Here is a 14,314-nt window from a genome sequence, read left to right on the forward strand (position 1 = left end):
TATAATTTTCTGGGAGATCCCCAAGATTCACCTGGAGGTCAGCGGCCCGACGCCTTGGCATGCTGTTTTTCTTTGCACAAGACATTTTGTTCATTAGGAATTATTTAAATATAGGATTTCCAATACGCTTCCGGGGGGGGGGGGCTGGAGAAGAAGTTCAGTTGTATCCCTTGGTTTTGTCAAAGTTATGAACTGATTGAACGCTCAGCCCCCATTATCTATCCTTATGCCACAACTGCCTTGTGAATTAAATTAAAAGGTTGTGATGTGCCCAAGGTTGTGCCCAATGATAGGGTTGCCAGCACAAGGGTGGCAGCCAGCAGCAGACTTAACAGTTGAGTGGGTGGGTGCCCTTGCCCATGATGCCACGGATTCTGGTGTGCTGGAAGTCATGCTATTGTGTTGCCAGAGATGCTGATTGGCCTGCATTTCCCCTCCTCATTCTTCTCCTGCTGCCTAGCTGAAAGGTAGCGGAAACAGCCGGTGGGAGGTCTCCCACTAAAACTGGGCACCCCTACCCAGAGAGCTTCCACTGCAGACTGGAGATTGTCCCAGGTCTTAGTCCAACACTCCAATGTTTGTTTTAAATGTTAATCTAACATTCTAACAGGAAATACTCAAAGGTATGCCCACAAACAAAATTTCCTATTTCAATGTTGCTAGAAAAAGAAATCTTATTGTAGGTCAAAGATTTTCCTGAACATGTCACTAACATGTCACTATATAGAGAGAGCGATGAGGGCTAGTTTAGTTACTCCTTTGCTTAGAAATAAGGAAATGCCCACTGAGGTATCTGACAGTAAGATGGCACAGGTGATGTGGTTACTATCAGATATAAATGATTTTGTTACTCTCTCTGTGCCAAAATTTGGGGGGCATTAATTAAACAACAGAAGAATAACACTAAGTCTTATTTTATAATTTTATTTTCTGCTCAAGGCTATCACTATATAAGCAGTACTATATATATATATTCAGGAACTAATATCCACAAGTGCCATCCACATCACAATGTTCATTTGGTCCTTATTTAATGTATTTAATGTATTGGCTGATAGCATCTGTAGATGAGACTGGGGATGTGCGTCCCTGTAAGGACCACTAGTCATCCACAAGACTCTTTGATTAGAGCTGGATCAGGAGAGTTACATAAGTTATGAAATAATCGTAATACCATATAATTTAATTTTAATAATTAAAGAAAAGTGGTGCCAAGTGCCTACCCAAGCTGTTCTGAATCCAGGATGAAAAGTTCTATACCTACCAATGTATTCTCAAGCCAAGAAAATTAATGCTTCAACTATCCTGCCAAGGGAAATAAATTCAGCCAGGAATATAATACATCCTTGGCCAACTGGAGCAAAACTCCTACTGTAACTGACAAGGGAAGGAAGCACAGAAATCCTGCCTCCTTCTTTATTGAGACAGAATAAGGTGCTTTTATTTTTTTCTGACCCACCCTAGTTTTGCAATCAGTAGTCAGAATACTGAAAGAAAGGAGCCAATTTGTTTTTTTACTGAGGAACTGTGTGCAACAGAGTTTTAAAATGTAGTTGGGGTAGATTTCAATCCTTATTAGTATGAAGGGAGGAATTTTTTGCAATGATGTAACAAAAACTCTGCCATCTTTCTACATTAGGCAGTTTTTAAGGTTTTTGTTCCCGTACTACTGCTCCTACTACTACTACTAACGTTGAGTGCCATTTTCAAGGAAATGTTATGATTTTGGGGAAATGGGTATGTGTTTGATAATAAAGGTTACCTTTAAAGCAGAAAAAACCACAATGTGAATTATAGTGCTGGCCAGTGTTCCCTCTAAGCTGAGTTAGTGTGAGATAGCTCACAGTTTTTTAGCCTCCAGCTCACACATTTTTGTCTTAGCACAGGAAGGCTGGCTCCAGAGCAAACTAATTTTATGCAGCAGCCAAACTACCTGCTCACAACTTTAATGCCAGTAGCTCACAAAGTAGAATTTCTGCTCACAGGACTCCATAGCTTAGAGGGAACATTGGTGCTGGCCTACCCAAGCCATAAATACATTCATTTAATCTTGGAGCAATGTTTTCCCTTCTTTCAGTAAAGTTACAATATGGTTCTCAGAGTGGGACACCAATAGCCTTACTCTGATAAACCACAAAGACTAAGTGAAAGCTTAGTTTCAGTGAAATATATTTTTTAATCATTGGGTTCAGTTCAGAGCAGAACTAAGTACACATATCCATTGATTTCTGTGTGTGTGAGGTAAATTGCATTGAATGAACTGCACTGAATTGTTTTTAAGATAGCTGTTAAAAGCCTGGAAAAAGCTGGAGAAAGGGAGTGTGTTTGAGTATAACCCACACCATCTGGTAACCAAGCAACAGGGCTTTAAACATTATACTGACAGACAGCCGATATAAAGAAAACAACTCCTTTTCTCTTTCTGGATGAGCTTTGTTTATTAAATTTTACATTATTGATCAAGTAAATTGTCTGTAGAAAGTGTTTTTTAAAGGAAAGGGTATGATATTCCTTTACTTTAGTCTACAGATTAATAAACCAGGGAAATCTAGAGTCTTCTTTATGAAGTCTTCTCTAAGAGGCATGTAGTAAAGAAGTAAGAAAGGGAATTATTTGTAAAAACCAGCAAAAGAGTTGGAATAAGAAGTTGTATTGGTTCAGTTTAAGAAGGTTGTGGTTCTTTTGTTGTTCCATTTAATTTATAAGTGTGTTTGTAGATATAATTACCAGCTTCCAGTCACGGAAACAAGATAGTTTGAGATCTGCATAAAGAAAGCAGTATTAATCATATCTGGCAAATAGAACTAATATTCTATTAGATTTTAGATATAATAAGAGTACTTTCCCTAACTACCAAGTCTGAAAATAGAGAATTTAAGATGCAGAATATGAACTTTTAAATCAGCTTTTGCAAACTGATATCCTCAACAAACACTCTGGAAGGATTAACTGTTGATTAACTGTATCTTGCAGGAACTATAAACTGCTTTTCAAAAGCAATGGTTATTGAAGAGACAAGAATCCTGTAATTAACTGCATTAATATATAAATATATAATAATTAGATATAATCTAAACTAATTTTAGTCTCAATATTCATGTCATTGGGTCAATTGTAGAGCAATCCACTGAAAGTAATAAATCAACAATAAAGATTGTGACCCAGAAACTGTTAAAACTTGCTGGGCTTCCTTTACGTAGTATGAGAAGAAAGCTTATGAGCTTTAGGAATTTGCTAGTAGAACATCAGCATAAATTGTAGCTCACAAAATATAAGCATTTCATCAGTCATATATTGTTGGCTGTTCTAGTTTAACTCTGAAATAATAATTTTTATCCCTATAGGCACAAAACTTTACTGAGGAAAATGACTGAAACTCTAAAACAAGAACCCATATTTTTCTTAATTCCCCACCATTTTAATTTTATTTTATTGCTTTCTTCAAAGCTTTGAATGGCCTAATTAAAACCCGTATTTAATCAAAGCCTGTATTTTATTTTAGCCAAAAATTAAAAGAAAATGGAACCAGACGAACAATCTGCTGATTTAAATTCAGTCAATACAGATCGTCTTGAAACAGTGTATTCATACCTAATGATTTTGATGAATGTTTTTCTGCTAAGGTTGAAGTAGAAGAAGAAGAGGAAGAGATTGGATTTATACCCCGCCCTTCACTACCCAAATGTGTCTCAGAGCGGCTTACAAACTCCTTTCCCTTCCCCTCCCCACAACAGACACCCTGTGAGGGAGGTGGGGCTAAGAGAGCTCTTGACAGAAACTGCTCTTTTTCAAGGACAGCTCTTATCAGAACTACAGTTTGCCCAAGGTCATCCAGCCAGGTGCAAATGGAGGAGTGGGGAATCAAACCCGGTTCTCCCAGATTAGAGTCCGCACACTTAACCACTACACCAAACTGATTAATTACTTAGTTGATTAATTTATTATGGATTAAAAATGGCCTTTTTGTTTTCTTGAAGCCTTAGATGTTTTCAGAAATTGTAATCCAATCCTTTTAAGTTAAAAAATTGTTGCACAAAGGTTATGATCCAGCTATAGTAAGTCATTTTCCAAGTTCAATTGTGACCAAATAGAACAAATTAGCCACTAACGTGCCCCATTGTTTGGAACTTAGTGGTAATTATTTTAGTTGCATTGCTGCCAAAGCACTTTTTGCTAAATTTTCATAGCAGCATTCAACAAAAGTTAAGCACTTTCATATCCCATTGATTCAAACAGGAGAGTAAAGTACACACACAGACCTTTCTTATTGAAGTCAGTGGACATTATCCATTTGACAAAAGGCAAACTAGTGAGGCTGAAAGAAAAGTAACTTGTCTAAAGCCACAAAGTGAGTACAGGATGGGGGGGGAGCCCCAAACACAAAACCCAGTTACCATTCCTTTGACTCCCCCAACATTTGCTGAAAAGTCAGGGAATACCACTGAAGTGCTCCTTAACCAATGTTTGTAGAGGCAAATGAAAAACAATTGTAAATTTCTTCGTACTTGACTTCTTTTAACAACAGATAATTAACCGCTGCAGGCTATGGTGGCTACTACCTTAGAAAGATCTTTAAAAGTATTAGAGAAATTTATGGATACATTCAAGGCCTAGCAACATCTATAAACCATGACAGTTAACTTGAACACCCATGCTCAGAGGCAGGATATGGGCCTGAATATGATATGCTAGAGACAGCAACAGAACAAGGTCATCCCTTCATGAATTAATAATGTACATTCAAAAAATGTTTTTTGGCTTACTGCTGCAGGAAACACCCTGTTTCCACACTGAGTGTTTGGCCTGGATTGGATGCTAATGGGAAGCAATTTTTTCCCATTTCCACATAGCATTGTGTTCTCCTGCATCTTCTGGGGTTTCACTGGCTTTCTTGCAAACTTTCCAAAACCAACTTTACTTCAGTTTTTTTGAAAGATCATAGCAAAGTCATAGCGCCTGTCATGTGAACAAGAAAGTCCAGACCTTTCCGAGTTCTGCCAATATCAACGACATTTTCGCTGTCCCAGTTCCCTGCAACAACCATCCCTCTCCCATACTATTGTGGGGGTTTGGGTTTTTTAAAGTCTTGCAGTGCAGGAGAGGGAAAATGGCCTCCTCTGGGAACTGGGGCAAGGACAATAGGATCCCCACCATGTAGAAGTCCTGTTGACACCATGCTGAATTGGCAATGGCAGTGGCAACAAGGAAATCACAGAAAACTCTCACTGTGTAGAAGTCATCAGAATGCTGGACCCAGCAGACCTTGGTTTGATCCAGCAAGACAGCTCACAATGGGTTGTACCCTACCACTCTTCTTGTCTAAGGGGGGAATACTTCTGTTATGTATGTAGCCGCCACACGGCGACCACAGGAAAGACAGGAGCTTGGCCCCAGAAAGACAATGGGACCTAGGATCCTAGTCCCCCCCCTAGCTGACCAATGGGCTCCTTGGCGGGAAATTCAAACCCTCCAATGGAGTGGGAGGCCCGGGGATGGGAGTGTATATAGTTGGCCTTGCAGGGCCGTTGTGTGTGCACGGCATGTCGTCGTCCGAGTCTTCCATGCGGCGAACCCAGTACTTTTCAACTTCCTTGCAATCCACAGAACTTTATAGCAAAAGAAAGAGCCTATTTTGCTGACAAAATGCTTCTTGTGCTGACAGAGTGACCTCCTTTGGCTGACTGGAGTAGTAAGATACAACCATTTCTACCTGCACTGGTGTTATGTAACATTCATATACATGCTGATAATTACAGCATTTTGGCCAGTTCCTTTTTTAAAATGGCAGATCAGCAACCTGTGCACTGTGCATAAGCAACCAACAGTGCCTTTAGCCACAACCTATATAAAGGTTGTATTTTAGTACTTCCAAGTAAATCTCTCTCCTTCAAAACCATTCTCAAGCTCATTTCTTCAGCAAAGCCTTTACAGAACTATTTAGTCTCAACCTGCCTATGCTCTCTGCACCATTCTTATGACTCACTGTGGCTTTGTCAAGCCCAGATTACTCCCTCCTCCTTTTCTTTTCTTATGTGAAATACACTGAGCCTCCAAAAAGCACTTCCTGTCTGAGCTTTATAAAGTGACTAGTATACAGTTGTCAGTAAATAAACATTTAGTGGGCTGGCTCATTTTCCTCACTGGTTTTAAAATATAACTGATTGTCCTTGTTTCTGCTCCCATTACCATGCTTAGGAGTGTGCTTGTCTTATTTGAAGTGTGCTTTGCTGCTTCATTGCTCACAGTCACTTGAGGGGAGCAGCTTGTAACTTTGGCATGCTAATAAAACAAACTAATTATTATTGAAATGAGTCATGCAAGTAATTTTCAGGCACTCAATTGATCTATTGAACCCCTTTGGACTGATGCTTTGTGAATCACCAGTAAACCATCATAGATAGTAGAAACAGTTATTAACCTCTTGACATTCTCATGTAGAATTATTGGCTATCTAGCTCGGATGGCAAGAGTGTTAAAGGCAAACTGCAAATTAAAAATGGTTTCAGACTTTAAAAAATGCTTTTGTAAAGATGAATAGGATCTAAATGTTGATTCCAGCAGGAGGCAAGTGCCTCTGTTTTTATACTCTGTTTTTATTCAGCCCTTCCTCACCATGGCATACATAGTTCTTACCTTCTCAATTTAGCCTTACAAGGTAGGTTAGCCTGAGGAAGGAGTTTAGCTTATGGGGTGAAGCTCAAGGGGGAGGACATTCAAAAGGTGAGGTGCCACCACAGAAAATATCCTGTCTCTAGTTATTTTCTAGTCAGATATTTTTCCAGAGAATACCTTGCCTCACCTCTGAAGGGGAGGCACAGGGCTTGAGAGGCAGGTCTTAACTGCTGGGCTGGACAGTGGGAGGAGACGGTCCTTCAGGTACCTTGGCCCCAAGCCATTAAAACTAAGAACCGGCACTTTGAATCATGCCCAGAAACAGATGGGTAACCAGTGCAGATCTTTCAGCACAGGGGTGATACTATTCCGGTAACCGATCCCTGAGTGTAGCCTGGCTGCCATATTTTGGACTAGATGAAGTTTCCAAACTGCTTTCAAAGACAGCCCTCTGTAGAGCACATCATATTGTATGTATCAATATTGTATTATAACTTTTTATGAATTATATTCTATTTTAAATCTTTGTACTAAAAATTTTGTAATCCACCCTGAGTCTGCTGTGCAGGGGAGGGAGGGCTAAAAATCAAATACAATTACAGTAATCTGACTTGGATGTGATCAGAGCATGGATAACTGTGGCCACATCACTCTTTTTGAGGCCTTGAGCCTCCAGCCGTAGGCCATGATCTAGTAGCACTGCACCACCAAGCTACAAACCTGCTCCTTTGGGGGAGTGCATTCCCCTCCAGGACAGGCTGGAGTGCAATCCCCAAATAGCTTCTCCATTCACCAACAGCACCTCAGTCTTGTCTTTTTAAGAGGAATTTCATAACAGGAGACAAGGCATCTACAATACGCAGCTAATTTCTCTACAAAAGCAGAAGGACAAAGACTTTCCAACCTTTTACAGGTCACAACTAGTCACAACAACAACCTTAGCAGTAATATTGTTAACCTTTCCCAGCGTACTCTCAGTTTAGCAGAGGAATCTGTCCTTTCAAGAGGATCATCCTTCTGCCCCACTAAACCCACACAGACAATACAACTCTGTGGAGATCTGGAGGCCTTTCTCCACCATCAATGTTTAAAAGAATACTTTCACCACAGAACAGAACACAGCTTCACAAATTTACTGCTGAATGTGGTAAGAAATTTTAGAACTATAGAAAGTTTGGGTTTAAAACGGAACCTAATAGCTTATGAAATCCATATATCTGTCTCTGTTTTTGCTAGAGAAAAAAAAACACAGCAAGGAGGCCTGGCCTGTTCAAGCCCTTTGTTTCAGACAAATCTCTTTATCAGTCACCCAGGCAAAAGTTCACAACATTCCATTCCCAGGATTTGAATCAATGTAAGTTTCTATAGGCGTGAGACCCAAAATTTCCTAGGCAATAAAAAACTGCAGCTGGTCAGGAAGGCCATTTGGGAAATGACAGACCCCAATCCAAAATGCAAACTAATTCCTGGGATACAGAGATTCACACAAACCCCACTTCCACCTCAGAGGTAACTTCAAAGTTATCTCTCTAATAACTTCAAAGAACAGTTTATCCAACCCCAATGTGGGAACACCAGGAGTAAACAATGACACTGTATTGATCCTGTGGGATGTGAACTTTTGCCTGTGTGAGACCAAGGAAGCAATTTGCCAGTAAAACAATTTCAACTTCTAAATGTTAATTTACAACTGTAATTTGATTATTAAAGGGACCTCTTTGATCATTTTGTATAAATACTAGTAAAATCCAACAGATCTTCGCTGGCTCTTGAAGGAACAAGAGAGGTTTTTGCCCTCTGACAGCCTTTTGGAGTCAGCCCAAAAGGGCCTTTCGTAGGGTTGCCAAATCCTTTTAACTCACCAGCGGGGGAGGCTCCGTCCCGGCTGGGAGTTTGCTGTTCGTCCTTGCGCGTGTTTGCTGTTTGCTGTTCGTCCTTGCGGAAGTGACGTCAGACGTCGCTGACGTTGGGGGCGTGGCCGAGCTCGTCAAGGGGGAAACATATGGTTTCCCCCCCCGACGAGCTCAGCCACGCCCCCAACGTCAGCGACGTGACTGCGTCACCTCCGCTGACACAGCTTCGGGGGCGGGGTTTCCCCCGGGCCCGGATTCCTCCGGGGCGGAACTCGGGGGCTTCAAAGCAGGGGGTTCCCCGCCCCCCGGGCACATTTGGGAACCCTAGCCTTTTGTCTCTGCATGCTTTGGGTGGGATAGAACTTTGCTTGCATGTTTATTTTCTGTGTCCTTTGAATGTTTTCCTTTCTGTATCCTTTGAATGGTTTTCTTTTAATAAAGATAAGTATTATTTTAAGAAGAGACCTTTGAGTGTCTCTGCCAGTGTTTCGTGGTTTCTAACTTTCACCATTCGCCTTTGGTGAGGAGGCAACACTCAGGGGATACGAACCAGAGGGGGAGTGTGGGGACACATTTTTTTTCTTACAACACTGAACAGCCACTTCCTCACCCACCAATGAACAGTATAAGGGTGACCAATTAGCTCCCACTTGACACTATAGAAAGAAGGACTCCATGTGGATGCCTTCTGAAGGCCGCAACACCACATGTTGCTTCTGCCTCCAGGCCCAAGCTGAAATCATCAGCTGCTACAGACAGATTAACAGAGCATCTTGATCAGTTTTGTATGGATTGAGCTTCAGTTTATTGGCCCTCATCCATCCCATTACCTTCTCAGGACTTCCACCGACCCACCTGGCTTAGTTGTTAAGACAAAATAGAGCTGGGTGGTAACTCTTCCAAATCCTTCGATGACCTTTCCCAGTGGTTTCATATACGCGTTAGATAGCATGGGGAGATAAGATGGGACCCCATAGCATAAATGCCATAGGGCTGAGCAGCAGTCCCCCAGCACCCCCTTTGGGAATTTTTTTATACGAAGGAACATCCAAACTGGAATCCACCACCAACAATCTGAAATGGTACAGTTCATTCTGCACCTCAGGGTCCTGCCTCTTCATTCCTACCTTATTCACCAGCATGAACTAGGCCTAAATAATAGAATGTGTAAGCAAGATAAAGGCTTCAGATTCATAGAACTAACTTGGCTATTAGCTATTTATATATCTAGTGTTGCATATCTATATTGAACCAGGCCTCAAAGTGCAGATCAAAAAAACCACACAGTGGTACAAGGGACAGATGGATATGTTTCTGCAAACATGGGGAACCTAGGTAGGCATTCTAACTCTTGGCATTGTGGGATTGGCAAGCAACTTTGGTACCACGCGTGGGAGAAGGGAATGAAAGCAATCATTGGGAGGTAAAAACGGGAGAGAAAGTGGCAATGGTGGGAAGAAATGAGAAACGGGGGGGGGGAGCAAATATATCTTTCCCCTGGTCATCTCGCTTGTCATATATCAACTATATATGAACTGTTGCCCCACTGTTCAGGTCAAAACGTCCACACAATATTGCTATTCAGGGATTAGGTAAATGTTTCTACAAACGTAGACAAATCTATATTTACAGAAAAATCCGGAAGCTAAAAGAAGCAGGATAAAAACCCCAGCAAAATTACTGTTGTGCATATGTAGACATCACAGGGGGGAAAGGCAACCTAAAATTATACCTAGCATTGTGTGGTCCCCACCAGGGTGTGAAGAAGACCATACTAAGCGATTGGAGGTGAGATAGGCTGTATAGGAACTGTGAGGGGAAGGGAAGTGCCCAATCTGCATCTAGCATTTGCTCCGCTGTTTTACCAAACTCACGCTGGAACAGAAATTCACCTCCACATTGCATGCCACTTTCATTTTCATTGATTCGGATTTTATGGCAGTGTCCAGACTGCATGCCGTTTTCACTTCATTTGATATCTCAGTTTTATGGTAGCCTCTGCATAGATTTGTGGCCATTCAGGGGTGACTCTGCAGTCAGAACCACGTGGCTGGATGGTTGCGGCAGAGTTGGTTGAAGTTAAATCCATCGAAGACGGAGGTCCTGTACTTGGGTTGAGGGGTTTGGATGCGGGCGAGAGGCTCCCCACAACTTTGGTGCCAACCCAGACAGTGAGGAGTCTGGGAATGACACTGGATGCCTCTCTTTCCATGGAGGCCCAGTTTGCTGCAGTTGCCAGATCTGCACTTTTCCAGTCTTAGGCAGATCAGGCTACTGAAGCCCTATCTTTCCCCCCAAGACCTAGCGACAGGGACCCATGCAATGGTCACTTCCAGACCTGATTACTGCAACTCGGCCTATGTAGGCTTACCCTTGAAGCTGATCCAGAAATTACAACTGGTGCAGAATGCGGCAGCGCGCCTGCCGACGTCAGTGCCTCTGCGGGCTCACATTAGGCACGTGCTCCGCCAACTGCATTGGAGTACAGGATTCTCTTCAAGGTGTTGGTTTTGACCTTTAAAGCTTTATACAGCCTGGGACCAACATATCTAAGGGACCACCTCTTCCCATATACACCTCGAAGAGCGTTACACTCAAAAGATCCCTGGCCCAATGGACGCCCCTCGTGCTTTCTCTGTCCTGGCACCAGCCTGGTGGAACACGTTACCTATTGAGACCGGGGCCTTCCTTCAATTCCACAGGGTCTGCAAGACGGAGCTGTTCTGCCAGGCCTTTGGTTGAGGCAACAGGCACTCATATTTATTTATTTTATTTATTTATTTCATTATATTTATACCCCGCCCTCCCCGCAAGCGGGCTCAGGCCTCCCTGAGGTTGCTGTCACCCGTCTATTTACTGACCACCGACAACTGGCCTTTAACTCACCGCACCATCAGGCCAGAACTTTATAGCCAACTGATGCTGTTTCAAGCTGTACCCATTGTTTTAATTGTTCGAATGTTTTATCATGTTTTAAACTGAAATTGTATTTAGTATAATGATGTTACCCGCCCAGAGCCCACTCGCGGGATGGGTGGGATAAAATCCAAATAATAAAGAAATAATATTTGAATGTGGTTTTGAGCTGCATCTTTTTCTGTTCCATTGTGGGTTTGGTAAAACAGTGGATCAAATGCTAGATGCAGATTGGGGCAAGGAGTCCTTGAAGAGGCTGGAATGGAAGAGGCCGTTGAGGTGGTGGTAGGGGGACAAGAAGGAAAATATAGGTGGATGGGAGGGAAGGAACTGGGGAGATGGGAAGCAGGAACCAGAGAAGGGGGGGGGGGAAACAGAAAAGGCATGGGGAGGAGGGCCAGTGGGGGGGGGATGAGATTTCCCTTCCTCTAAGTCCTTGCACGTCCCCCGCTTAGTTCTTATATTTTCAACAGTTCTTGGCTGGTAAGAGAAAATGTCAACAGTAAAATCTTCTGTCTTCATCCCAGAGTGGGGTCACTAGAGGAGGTGAAAAATTGCTTGTAATAGAGGGTGGTTGCTGAAAAACATAAGAAAATGGCCTTGTAGCTGTACAAGTATTTTGGATTAAAAACTGCAGAGAAACTAGCCAATATTTCAAGCCCTTTATTAAAGCAGTTTCTCTTTCATATTTCAAGGTGAATGCAGTTGCATTGCATTCAGCCAGAAGCATTAATCCATATCCAGCACGCTTTTTATTAAATAATGAAAAAGTTAGCAGCACACAAGCACTTGTTCTGTTTGTTGACTCTCTATATGCAAGTATAATCAAAACAGTAGCATACGTTTTTGATCTATGTCATTTGTACTAGCAGAGCAGACTGCTCCTCAACAATTTTTGTTGCCTTTCTCTTCTGTTCAGTTGCAGTCTTGCAGTCTTACTACAACACGCCAATAATTTACCTGTGGTAATCAGCTTCTCACAGGTGTCAAAACTATGTGAGGGAAGAGGTATGGTACACAGGTTCTCTCTTGTGCTCTTTGTCTTTGAAAAGTATTGAGACTTCTTACTAGTGATTTCAGCTCTCATACTTTATTTCAAGACGAGAGTAACCAGCTCGCAGGCTGGTTTATATGTGCAACAACTCCACACCCTAAACACACCCACACACAAGTGATTGGCTATTTACAGTGGCCGAGAGTTCCATAGGCTCTCGGCCGGGAGCCTAGCCTGCCAATAGGTGCCGGTTGGATCCGCTTTTCCCATTGTTACTGAGAGCGAAGCTTGGTCGCTTCGCATGGCCACGCACACGGTCGGAGATGGATACATTACACCCTTTAATCAGAATAATGGGTAGATTAACCAAGTAAAGTTAGGTGGGAGACATTTATCAGGAAAAACTGAGAGTGATTGTTTTAGGTTATTTTGGTTTTGGTGTGTTGAATTTAAGGAGAATTAAAATTAATATGTTAAATACAGCTTTTCCTTCTACCAAGGAATGATGCATTTTCTTTGTAAATAATTCACTCTGCCTTCAGTATCCCAAAAGACATGCTCTGGTGATGTAATAATGTATTGAGATTGACGTATTTAATTTATTTTATGATTTTGATCCATAAAGTAATGTTTCTTAATTTGTTTGCGAATGAGAGAGAAACACACACACACACACACACAAACACATCCACTCCTGGTTGTGGTGGAAAGTGCTGTCAAGTCCCACCTGATTTATGGCAACCCCATAGGGTTCTCAAGGCAAGATATGTTTTGCAATTGCCTGCCTCTGCATCACGACCCTGGTATTCCTTGGTGATCTCCCGTCCAAGTACTAGCCAGGGCCAACCCTGCTTAGCTTCCAAGATCTGATGAGATTTGGCTCGCCCGGGCTATCCAGGTCAGGATATACGCACTCCTACCATGCCAGACATAGGTGAGCAGAAGAATCACCTGTTCACCCTAATACAGGAGCTGGAGATATGTGTTCCTTTCCAGATTACAGTGTCACAAAAGTTCTGGTTTTTGGTGCTCAGAATTAGGGAATTGTTTTTTTAAATTAAATATCATTGCCTTATTTAGTTAGTGCTTGCTGTTTCAGCTCCATAAGGTATGTCACCATTGTTCCTGTTTATAAATGCAGACCAGCAACGAGAGAAGGTGATTTTCCCAAAGCAACCTGATTGATCTGTGGCTAAAATGCAATGTCTTCTACTCAGTTTGTCTCACTGTCCATTCTGTTATATTTGCAGTCTTCACACTTGAAATGTTCCATCAAACAGCACAGTACATTGTTTGCTAGGCATACCTATGTCTCGGGATTTAACAGGGATTCAAGATTTCCCCCCTCTAATATTTCTGATGACTAATTCCAAGTTGTCATTTTGTCGTGAAGGCTGGGTCTCTCAGCATTCTGCCTCTAACTCCAGAGATCCAGAATGGAAAGAATCCTCCGTGCAGTGGAGAAACTACCACAGGATAAGATCCAAATGTATTAAAATGGATTTTTCTGGGGCACTTGCTTGCCTAGTGGTTAAGTGATAGTTAAATTTCAGTGTTTAAAAAACTAAAATAATCGGAATTGTTTGAGATCTGTTGAATTTCTAGAATAATTCTTGGTCAGACAGTCAGTGAGGCTCTGCCTCATGGGAGTGTGCTGGGTCCCTGGACTGGCAGAATACCAGTTGAGTGGAGATCATGTGAAGGCATCAACTGTATACATCAGTTATGTGAACCAGTGTGTCCATATGTGTAGCTGCTGCCCCTCCCCTTAATTGCACAAATCACAGCCTCTACCTGTATAGGCCCCAGATGGACCTATTGTAATCTATGATATGGCGTGAGACAGCAACTCCCACATCTCCTTTGATTAGCCACATAGAGAACACTGAGTGTCCGGGGTGGGGGGGGGGATGTTCAAACTATTAATATGATATTCAGT

This window comes from Gekko japonicus, unplaced genomic scaffold (genome assembly GCF_001447785.1).
Source record: "Gekko japonicus isolate JY-2015 unplaced genomic scaffold, Gekko_japonicus_V1.1 scaffold969, whole genome shotgun sequence".
NCBI lineage: Eukaryota > Metazoa > Chordata > Lepidosauria > Squamata > Gekkonidae > Gekko > Gekko japonicus.